The sequence below is a fragment of the Miniopterus schreibersii genome, assembly GCF_964146895.1.
Source record: "Miniopterus schreibersii genome assembly, chromosome: 16".
Classification (NCBI taxonomy): Eukaryota; Metazoa; Chordata; class Mammalia; order Chiroptera; family Miniopteridae; genus Miniopterus; species Miniopterus schreibersii.
The window spans coordinates 44,804,428-44,816,071 of NC_138116.1; the positions used below are offsets into that span (position 1 = coordinate 44,804,428).

At 55.1% G+C, this 11,644-nt stretch overlaps 1 protein-coding gene across 1 annotated transcript in view; it reads right to left on the minus strand.

Annotated features, from left to right (window-relative positions):
- Positions 1–7,033, minus strand: part of RAI1 (retinoic acid induced 1) — a 112,059-nt gene extending 105,026 nt beyond the window's left edge. The window contains exon 1 of the mRNA XM_081162926.1: positions 6,891–7,033. The gene's annotated coding sequence lies outside the window, so the exon portion shown is untranslated. The remainder of the gene's footprint in view (positions 1–6,890) is intronic.
- Positions 7,034–11,644: the final 4,611 nt, after the last annotated feature.

The following is an 11,644-nucleotide window of genomic DNA, read 5'->3' on the forward strand; positions in this document are numbered from 1 at the left end:
GGACCACCGCTCTCAGGCCTGGCACAGTGCCCCCACCCGCCAATGAATGAATGCATGACTCTTCCCCTCTTCCCCCCAATAGAACAAGTGATTTTAATTTTAACTCCTTACCTCTTACTATAATCGTGTATAAATTTCATTTTCTCATCAGGCCAGAAACTTCCAGAATAAAGGCCCATGTGACCTCAGCTATATATCAATGCTGATTGTCCATAATTATTTGCTGAAGGAATAACTATGAAAGCACAGTATTAAAATCCAGTGTGGTTACCCCTGGATTACTACGTGACTTTGCTATAGTAGCTAAACTTCTCTGGGCCTCAGTGTATATCCATTCATTGTAATAATTCTTTGTCCTATAGGGTTAGTGAAAGTTTACAACTTCCCATCTCTAAGGAGCTGTAGCCCTCAAGAAGAAATCTTTCAGGTGATTTTTAATTTACATTTATGTTTTCTAAGAACTATTATTAGTAATAGGCAGTATTTATTAAGCACTTTGCTATGTGTCAAGTACAGCTAAGTGCAACACAGTCGCCATCACATTTAATCCTCCTAAAAACAAAACTATGAAGTAGGTACTACTAGTTTCACTATTTGATCAATGAAGAAGTAGAGGCTCAGAAAGCTGGAGGTACCTCCTGCCGCCTAAGGAAACCCAGATATGGTCTGGCAGCCTCTGGCAATTTAGAATGTCAATCAGAAAACACTTTCAGCTTTGATATTTGATACTGAAATTCTTTCTTAAAGTCTGAAGCCCACCTGGTGCCAGGCAGAATTAGGCCCTCACAGGGCCTCCCCACCGGCAGGCCTCACCCTCACCCACTAAGCTCCCGCTGCAGAGACAGGCTCCAGGTGCCCATGAAAAGGTCCGACAGGCCAGGAGGTGGCTAGGAGTGCTGATTCCAGAAGCTGGCCTGCCTGGGCAGGTGCTTGGCTTGGAGCGCCGCCACTCCCTTCCTGGGTGTCACTGCTCTCAGGGAAGTCCTGGCTGGGACTGACCTCCCTCAGCACCAAGCTCATCTGTGAGATTCTTCAGGGTAGGAATGAAAAGGGGAAGGAGAATGAACCATTCTCCAGCACTTTCCATGTCAGGCCCTGTTTTAAATGTTTTATCTGCATTAACTCACTAAATTTTCCCAGTGGCCCAATGAGGTAGGTGTTATCATTTTCTCCATTTTACAGACTGAGTAAAGGAAATAATTTGCCCAAGTTAGTAAGTGGCAAAGTCCAGATTTGAACCCAGGCAGGTGAACTCCAAAATACATGTGCTTATCCGCTATGCTGTATCAGAAATGTTTCATGTCAATGGCTGTGCTCCCCGCACCCTGGTGTACAGTGTGATTTATGAATGAGTGAGGGAACAAATAAACGAACAAATGAATGTGTTTGTGGTTACACCGCCACATTCACTGCCTGGAAGTCACAAGTTGCTAGATGCCTTCTCAGGGTCCACCCACACGACTGGGGCAAAGCCTTTGGAAACAAACTCTGGCCAGGAAACTATAATTCTTACCTGCCCTATTGGGTAACAAAGACCCACTCAATCCTCCAGCCTCAACCTGGCTGGGAAAGAAACTTTGTTGTGGCCAGTGTTACCTCACAGAGATTTAGATGCAGCCGGACATGAATTGGAAGGGAAGCAGGAGGGTGATCTCTGCCTCATGCAAAGTCCTTTAGCACTAAGAGGAACAGCTGCGGGCGCTCAGTGGAACCAGGAGGGCCTGTGATGCTACCCATTTTAAATAGGGTTAAGGAGCTTCTGAGGGGATAGCAGGTACCTGGATTTAATCAAGGCAGGCCTAACCCCTGTCTGAGCTTATGACCCTGAGCTCAGGGCCTCGAGAGGAAATTGATGCTCAGAGAGGGAAGTGACTTGCCTGAGCAGCAGTTGGAACTAAACCTCTTCCTGGTTCCAAATCTAGTGCTCCCCCCCCCCCCACTACTGCACTGTAGACAAGCACAGTCTCCAAGGAGGGAGCTCTGCTCAAGTCGGCACATTTCCCTTCAGACCCCCAGCCTGGGGCCTGTCCACACTCTGAGCAAGCCCCCTTCCCCTGTCTGTCAGCCCTCTCCACTGGGCCTCCTACTGTCTCAGCCCAAGCAGTCCACCTTCCCAATTTACAGGTAAGACTCAGGCCTGAGAGGAGACGGGAGATGCCAACCAGCCTGGGCTTTCCACCCTACAACTCCTAACCAGTGCCCGCCCCCACTGCAGACACACACACTGGACCCTGCCACATCTGTTCCGCCTTCACAGGACTCGCTCCTGCCCTTCCCCAGCATCCTGGGTACCTTCTCTCCTGAGCATGATCACTGTACAGAAATGAGATGTTCACTGTCCACCTGGCCCAGAGACTGGGAGGGCCTCGAAGGCCAGATCACAAGCACACTCATCTCTGGAGCCAGTGTGCCCACAGGGCTGAGGGGAGAAAACACTGAGGGCATGTCTGCTGAATGAAGGAACGGATGGACAAATGAATGAACAAATGAATGTCCAGTGTCACGGAAACCCATAGCACTCCTGGGTATTTCTTTCCTGATTCTAAGCATACCACTCAGCAACCAGAACGTCTCCCTCCCTCTTTCTCATGTCTCTCTGTCCCCCCTCCCCCTTCCCTTCCCCCCTCTGCCTCCCTTTCCCCTTTTCTCCTACCTTATGTTCCTCTACCCTCTGGCTCAACTGTCAGAAAACGGGGAGACAAGAAGTCTGATTTGGTCTTGGGAGGTAGGGAGGAAGGTAAAGGGCATTCTAGGTGGAAGAAAGAGGCCAGGAATGCGCATGGCTGACCCTGGGAAGGGGGACTGTACTGTGGCTGGAGGGGAGGGGGCTGAATGACTGCAGAGCAGGTGTAGGATGCCAGAAAGGGCCCCTGCAGCCTGGGAAGGACCATGGACTGGAAGGCAGCATAAGCCACTGGAAGTATCTGCTGCGGTTGAGAAAGACCAGTCTGGTAGTGTGGCCCAGGCTGGGAGGGGACGATTTGGAGGCAAGGAGGCCAGCGAGGAGGCCCAGCAGCAGCCCAGCCTCTTCTGCCACCATTCCTTCCCAGTCAATTCCACCCCTCTTGGCCATGGTAGAGGCCACGTCCGTTTCAGCCACACATGCTGTGTGTTCCCTCTACCAGGTACACCCCTCTCGTTCTTACCTACCTGTGCTTGAAGCCCCTCTTCCATAAAGCCCCCACTCCACAAATCCCCAACTCTGGTCAAGACTGGACACACTTGCTCCTGATTCCTAAAGCTCAGGTTGTCTGTCCCACCCACCCTGGAACCAAATCATGCACCATGTCCCCTCTGCTCTTCTTTGCTTGGGCAAGTCTTACCCAAGATGCTGCCCCACTCTCTTCCCTCACCTTCCCCTTAACATCTGCATGGTGTTCTCACAGGCGGTCTCTTCCTGCCTAAGACCTGGAATGAGCTCCCACGAAAATGCTGATCCCCTCGGGTATTATCTGGGTCTCACTCACCTACTAGGCTGTGTGCCCTCTTGGAGGCAGCTGCATTAAGCAAAGGACTTCAAAAACAGTGGGTCCCTGGAAAATATTTGGTCCCTTGGGGCCAGCGAGCCCAGGTGCCTCTCCCACAGAAACAGTGCACAGTGCTGTGCACATGGCCTCCACCTCCTCTCTCCCTGTAGAGCCACACATCAGAAGGGGGGGAGGGGGCATCCATGCTGCAGCCACAGGCAGCTATTTAAGGCAACAGGCTGCCATGGAAATAGAATAATGATAATGATGATGGTGGTGGCAACTGGCATTTATAGGGATAAGTGCTGTTCCATATGTTTATATGAATTAACTCATTAAATCTTCACTATAGTCCTGTGAGGCCAGGGCAGTTATTATTCCCATTGTACAGATAGGGACACTGAGCCACAAAGAAGTAAATAACTCATTCAGCGTGTGGTGGAGCCAGGAGTCACCCCAAAGCCTTGCCCTGAAGCACCTCAGTCTGTGACCTCGCAGGGACAAATGGAAAGGAAAAAGGAAGTTCAGAATAAGAGCCTGAGGTGTGTTCTTATTTGGGGTAAAAGAAAACTAAGTATTTGTATGTATGACAGATGCATACGAGTAGCAAAGTGGAAGGATATGCTCCAACTGTTAACTGGGGTTACCTGGGAGGAGGTGCAGAGGACACTTTTACTCTATATACTTTTGGGGTTTTTCGCAGTTTTCACAATGAGAAGAAAATTCCATGTATTATGTGAGCAATTAAAAAAAAGCAAACTGCCCTGGCTGGTGTGGCTCACTGGTGCAGCACCAGCTGAACACCAAAGGGTAATTCCCAGGAGGTAACCACTGGATATCTGTCTGTCTACCCCTTCCTCCCTTCCTCCTTACTTTCCTTCCACTCTCTCTAAAAATCAATGGAGAAAACATCCTCAGGTAAGGATTAACAAAACAAACAAAAAAAGAGAGAGAAAACTTTGGGGGTGAAGGGTACTGAAGGGTAAAGGGGGTCAAATATATGTTAACAGAAAACGATTTGACTTTGGGTGGTGGGCACACAATGTAAAATACAGATGATGGATCATAGAAATGTAACTTGAAATCTACCGAATCTTAGTAACCAATGTCACCTCAATAAAATTAATAATTTTTTAAAAAGAACGAACTTGTTAGGGCCTCTTAATGTTTGATGAACGAACAGAAGCCAGATTCACTTTCTAGCCTGTTTTCTCAAAGTCTGGGTATGACCATTAGTGGACTGTAAAATCAATTTAGTGAGCTGCAACCAGCAATTAAAAAAATATTAGATAGACTAGAATAGAAAATACCAGATCAACAGAGGAAGTAAAAGAAAGAGTTTTTTCACTAAACCTGCATTTCAGTTATTTACAGTGAGGGTGAACAAAATTGTGACCTAAAATGTATTTCTTACCACAGGTTACTAGCAGTAATTTGAAAGCCACTGGTGCGGACTTGTTAGTGTAGAGAGGATTAAGGCCCCACCTGCAAGGGCCTCCTGGACCAGTGGGAGAGAGGCTTTTTGGAGAGGGTGAGTCATCTCTGTTTAGGAAGTCAGAGGGGCGCCTGGCTGTTGGGAAATGTCCTATTTAGCCCACTCCACAGTCCTCCTCTGTGGCCTGGATCACCCCTTGGTATACTTTCCCTCCCTCCAAGGCTTCTGCTTTTGAAAGCCTTTGCCAGAGTTTTGGGGTTGAGCCTCCCCCAGACCAGAATGTCTATGCCCACTCCACTGTGTCACCCAAAAGGCCACTTTTCTTTGCACCTAAGGACTTCCTCCTGGATGCTTCTGGGGCCCATACATCCCCTCGTTGGGGGGGGGGGGCGGCTAGAAGATTCTTTTCCAGCCTCCAGATGAGGAGGCCCAGTCCCAGGGAGCCTCTGGAAATGCAGCTGTGTGGTCAGCGCGGAGAGGCCTCCACTCAGCCTGCAGTGAAGGCTGCCCCCACCCAGGGTGAGCCTGACCTTACGCAGGAAGGGTGGGGGGACAGAAGCAGAGGCCCAGCCTGGGGCCCCCGCGGCACTGGCGCCTCCACTTCAGAGCTCGCCTAGCCCACCTCCCTCCCCTCCCAGGGCAGCAGACAGCTAGAAAGATAAAATAAAAAGAAGTAATTCCCTGCTCTGACGTCAGCTCGAGGTCTTAACAGCCCAGCAGAGGCTGAGGCTGGATTGCAACCAGATGTAACACCCTTGAATCCTCAGCACACCGCTGCGCTGGAAGAGAAACGAGGCGGGGGTGCACTCGGGGTGGGAGGGGCGCGCTCGGTCCCGCGTGGCCCTCGAGTCGGAGCCCGCGGGAGCCGCGGGAAGGAGCTGCGGGAGGGAGCGCGGCGCGGGAGGCGCGGGGCCAGGGTCCGCCATGCAGGCGCGCCGCCTCCCTTCCCCCAGCCCGGCTGCGCATTGTTACCCGCCAACCACCAGTTCCGAGCCGAAGCCCCAGAGCTCCCCGCACCCAGGGCTCCCCAGAGGAGGGCACAGCCCCGGGCCGGGCCGGACCGAGGGCCCCAGGGCCCCGGGAAGGACGCCGCGCGCGGGGCGAGGGCGCCGCAGGGAGCCGGGGCCGCGGCGGCCTCGGGCCTGGCTGATGTTTCGCTTCCCCTCCAGCCCTACCGCGGCCTCCGGGCGACCGAGGCTCCAAATGTCACCCCCGCGTCCTGCCACTCCCTCGCCCCGCCGCGCTCGGGGCGCCGCTGGGCGCCGGCCCCCGCCTCGGTCTCCCTGGCCCCTGCTTCCAGGGCGCGGGGGCATGGACCTGGCCGCGTGCCGCTGCCCGGGGACGCGGGGCTCGCGTGGCCGGCGCCCCGCACCGTGATGCCACCCTCCGAGGGCCCGCGCGCCCCCGGCCTGGGCGCGCCGGAGCTCCCGGGCCTCTGGGCGGCTTCCTGCCGGGTCGCGCGGCCTCCGCACAGGCCCCGGGCCGCTGCCCGGGCGGGGGCTCCGCGTGAGCCCCGCGAGCTCCATCTCCCCACACAGGCCCCCGCCCCTCGCGTCCCTGACCCCCAAGCTGCGGCCCGCGCCCGGCCCCAAGCCCCACGCGGAGACGTCGCCCCCCCCACGCGCTCACAAAGGTCCGCTCCGGGCGCGGGGCGAGAGCCCCCACGTCCCCCACGCTCGGCCGGCACTTCGCCCCGCGGAGCGCGCAGAGCCTCCGGCCACGCTTGACCCGCGCTGCCAGCGCCCCACGCACGAGCCGACCCCAGCCGGCCGCGCAACCGTTCCGAGACCCTCACCCGAGGCGCAGGGCGCCCCCACCCTGCAGCTCCCCAGACGGCCATCTGCTGACCCCGCGCACCCCCCACGCCACACAAAGCGATGACCCCGCGGACTCCTACGTGCGGCCCCACGCGCTTCCACGCTTCGCCCAGCCTCGGACCCGGCGCCCCGCGCCCCCCGCGCCCCCCGCGCCCCGGCGCCCGTGCTCACCTCGGCGCCCCGCTCACTCGGGGGCCCTGGGTCTGGCGCGGCGACTTCGCGGCCCCGAGGCCCGGCAGGCCATCGGGCGTCAGGGCGCCGGCCCCCGGCCGGCAGGAGGGTGGGCCGCAGCGCCCCGCGCCGGCCTGCTCCGCTCGCCTCGCCTCGCCTCGCCTCGCCTCGCCTCGCGCCGCGCCGCCGCCTCGCTCTCCGCCGCCTCTCGCAGCCCGGCCGCGGGCGGGGGCGGCGCCCGGGGCCCGGGGAGCCGGGCGCGGGGACCCGGCCTGGCCGCGCACCCGGCGGGCCTGCCTGGTGACCGCGGGGAAACGCCGTCCCCTGCGCTCGGAAGGAGCGAGCCCGCGGCCGCCGCGCGGGGGGAGGGAGCCGAGAGCGGGAGGAAAAGTTCCCGGCGGCTCGCCGCGCTCGCTCGCGCCCCGGGCCCCGGGCGGCCGTGCGCGCCCCGGCGGCGCCCCCTGGCGGGCGCAGCGCCCACCGCTCGTCCGCGCGCCTGGGCGGGAGGCTTGGCTGTGGGGCCAGTGGCGCCCTCCGGGGCCCTCGCGCTCCGCCTCGGGCTTGGGGGCGCCGCGGGACGGGGCTGGGGGATGGCTGGAGCCTTGAGCAGAGGGGTGCGCCCGACATCCCGCGCCCAGTGCTTCCAGCCTCCAGCTCCCACGCCACCCCACCGTTAGCCCTCACTGTGACCTTCTCTTGAAACAGTTTTGCCTTCTGAACTTAAAGGGCTGGGCATAAATGTCTTCACTTACTGGGCACCTGGCACCTTGCTAGGCGCTGAGGAATCAACAGAGGTAAGTGGCCCCTGCTGTCATGGAGCTGGCGTCCTGGTGGCAAGGGACGGACAGCAAACAGAAGCTTACATATGAAAAGAAGGTAATTGCAGGGAGTGATAAGTGTAGGAAGAAAACTAGCAGGTGAAGTGACAGATAGGGACCACTTAGCTGGGAGGAAGGCACCTGTCATGGGCAGAGCTACAGGAATAGCATCTCTGGCTGAGGAAAGAGCAGGGTAAAGGCCCTGAGCAGAAGAGAGCCTGCTGGACAGGAGCAAGGGGACAAGTAGTGGGCATGCCGAAGGCAGAGCCATAACAGAGGACCAGGGTCTTCAGGGCGACAGAGGGTCTAGGAGAAATTTAGATGCAATTCTAGTGTGATGGGGAAGGAAGCCATCGGCAGGTGGTTTTAAGCAGAGGACTGTTGAATGAATGAACTTATTAACTTACAGACACCCTGACAATTGCCACTGCAAGGCTTCCACTCACCATTGCTCAGGCTGAAAGCCAGCAGCACCTGCTCCAGAAGCCTCCCACCCCCACCCAGCCTCTGGGCTCTGTTGGTCTTACGGAGGTGGTCAAGGCATCAGAGATCCCAGGTGACTTGGGGGCTAGTGAGCTCCTGTATCAAACTTCAGTTTCCTCATCTGTAAAACACGGCCCTGGGGCTGTGAGGTACAGTGCCCTTTTATCTTGGTAGGTACCAAATGGCTGTACCCCTTTCTATAGGTCTCATTTGTAGCCCATCTGTAGGCAGGCTAATCACATTTTGCTCACAAGGAAACTGAAGTGCAGAGTGGTAAAGTCACCTGTCCTGGTCCTCAGGCTAAAGTGTCAGAGTGAAGACTTGCACCCAGACCCAAGCTCAGCCACCTATCTCTCAGGGTGAATAGTAAGAGCAAGACAGAAGCTGGACCTAGATATGAACTGTGGTGTTTCAATCTAGTTTTAAGCACAGGTTCTGGGGGAGACAGACTTGGTTTCTAACTCTGACTCTTCTATGCCCAGCTGGGTGGCTAGGCAAACCACGTAACTTGCTGAGTCTCAGTTTCCCCATCTGTAAAATGGGAATGATAGCAGTCCCTACTTCCTGGGGTTGTTGTAGGGCATGTGAAGCATTTAGCCCAGGGCCTGGCATGCAGTGAATGCTGTTAGCGTTTTAGGTCATATTCTAGATGTGTGTCCCTTTCATCTGTCCAGAGGTTTCCTCACCCCTAGCATGGTTCAGTCTCCTGCCCGCCCTGCCTTAACCTGCTCCTGGGGAGAACCTAGGGAAAGGCCAGGTGCTGGGAACATCAGTGGGTGGCAAGAAGTGGAGACCCCTGGGGGCCGTCTCTGAGCACCTATTGTGTGCCAGGTGCCTTCCATGTGTATTAGTTTCCTAGGGCTGCAGTAACAATTGACCACAAATCTAGTGGCTTAAAACAACACAGATTTATTCTTTACATTCTGGAGGTCAGAAGTCCGAGATCAGTTTCACTGGGCTAAGGCCAAGTTGTTGATAGGGTTGGCTCCTTCTAGAGACTCTAGGGAAGAATCTGTCCTTGCCTTTGCTTGCTTCTGGAAGCCATCTACATTTCGTGGCTCACGATCCCTTGTTGACCTCCAGAAGCTAGGAAAGTTAAGGAAATAATTGCTTCTGTTGTCACATCTCCTACTTCCTTTGACTATCTTGCCTCCCCTCATAAGGACCCTTGTGATTACATTAGGCCCACCTGGATTATCCAGGGTACCCTCTCCATCTCAAGACTCTTAATTTAATTACATCCGCAAAGACCCCCGAGCCCCCCGCCCTCTTTGCCAAATAAGGAACTATTCGTAGGTTCCAGGGTTAGGACCTGGATATCTTTGAGAGCCATCGTTAAGCCTCACTCTTCATGCATTCTCTGCTTCTCATCACAGCTCATTGTACAGACAAGAGAATTCAGGCTCAAAGAGTTGAAGTCACTCCTCCAAGGTCACACAGCAAGTGAGTTTATTCACCTCTTCCATGCATATTATTGAGTGCCCACTGTGGGTCAAACATCAGATTAGGCTCTGGGTTGCTATGTAAAAGTTACCTATGAAGAGCAAACTGTGAAGCACAGGCACAAAGTGTAATGACGTGGTCCTGCTGAGGAATTCAGGGAAGGCTTCCAGGAGGAGGTGGCTCATGATCTGAGATCTGAAGAGTGATTTTCCTCTAACTAAAACAGGCAGGCTTGTGAGCAAGAGCCACTTATCTATGGGGCTAACATCCTGAGACTGCTGGGAGGGCATGGGGCTTCTCAGGGGAGAATGGGGAACTGGTCAGGGGTCACTGCCAGCTTTGCCAGCATCCAGAAGATTCTGCTACCTGTTTGTCATCCTTAGCAAGATACAGGTAAGAAAGTGAGGAGGGACTGGGCTCACTGTGTAGCACAGATGCCCAGTAAAGACAGTATTGGTACAAAGATCTCAAACTTGCAGCTTGAAGGTGGAATCCAGGCTGCTGGATTTGAAAAAGCAAACAGTGTTTGAAAATTCTGGAGTTGAAATGCTTTTAAGGACTCTAAATTCTTGGGGCCCTACCACTGTGACCTTTTGCGCTATCCCCACATTTAAATCACCCAACTGATCATCAAAGGCATTTGTTCTCCCCTCCCCAGGGTTATGACCCAGTTCTGCATCCGAATGGCCTTGAGCTCCCTCTTGGTTTTCTCTTAGGCCAAAGGGAGACAATGACTCCTGCCTAGGGGGAGAGAGACCCCTGTGGGCTGGAAGACAGGGAAAGGGGAGGGATCTATCTCAAGATAGATTCCTGTACCCTGAGGGAATAGACTTATTGGCTCACTCAGTACAATGCGAGGGAGACTTTCATTAGGTGGACATCCCCATTCACTGCCAGGAAACTGAGGCGCGGAAGTGAAGTACCCAGAGGAGAAGTGCAGAGCAGGATTCAGGTGTCCTAGTGCCCCTTCTGAGCTCACCCAGGTTGCTGTCCTGCCTGCTTGAGGCTGAGAGATCGCTGAGGCTTGGGGCACTCTCGCACAAGCATCTTCTGAGCCCAGGCAGAGTGTGGGGTATGCAGCAGGCCTCCCTTTAGTGAGCAGATAGCAAGCACATTTACTGAGCACTTTCTATGTGCCAGGCCCTGCACATTTGGGTCTCTTATCTCCATTTTGCAGAGGAGGACACGTTTAGCCAGTACCCAGAGGAGCGAGATGGAGAAGCAGAGGGACCAATCTTCTGCCCAGCTCTGCCCTGTACTGACAGTGTGACCTTGGGCAGCTGTGTCTGCTCTGGGCCTCTCATTTCTCCAGGGAGAACAGAGGTTGCCCACGGGCTCGTTTTGAGGAGTTAAAACCCTTCCGTGCTGCGGAGCTCTGTCTGGCTGCTGCTGCTTTCCCCTCCAGGCCTCTGTGAATGGGGCCCATCCCGCTCCACTCCCCCTACCCGATGGCGATGGTGAATGAGCCATTTCTTGCAAAGGTCTTGCCAGTGCTTAGAGCCCTGCTGCAGGAAGGCCAGGGAACCGTGGGGCAGCCCATTTCAGAGTGGGGCAGTGATAGGTGGGGCAGAGCAGCAGGAGGCCCCTGGGCTTTCTGCAAGGCCTCTGGTTTCCAGCAGAGAGAAGGTGACAGCCCTGCTTAGCTCCAGGTGAGTTTCTTTCCAGTTCCAGGGGTCCGAGACCAGCAGGCCCAGGGCCAGGCAGGCGTCACAAGGACCTTCCATTCACGCAGTTCACGCGCTCGCTCATTCAATACGCATTAATTGGGCTAAGCCCTGTGCTAGACTCCATCTCGAGAATAGGATGGTGCAGGTCCCACCCACACAGCACCCCTGAGTCTGCTGAGCCAGACCGACGTTGGACCCATCCTGGAGGCCTCATTATCCCAAGGAAAAGGCCACTTTGATAACAAATCCGCTTGCAACTGGGAACCAACATTTTTTAGTAATTGGAGAAAAGTTTAATTGGAATTATATTTTTTAAAAAATATAATTAAAGCTATGAAAATAC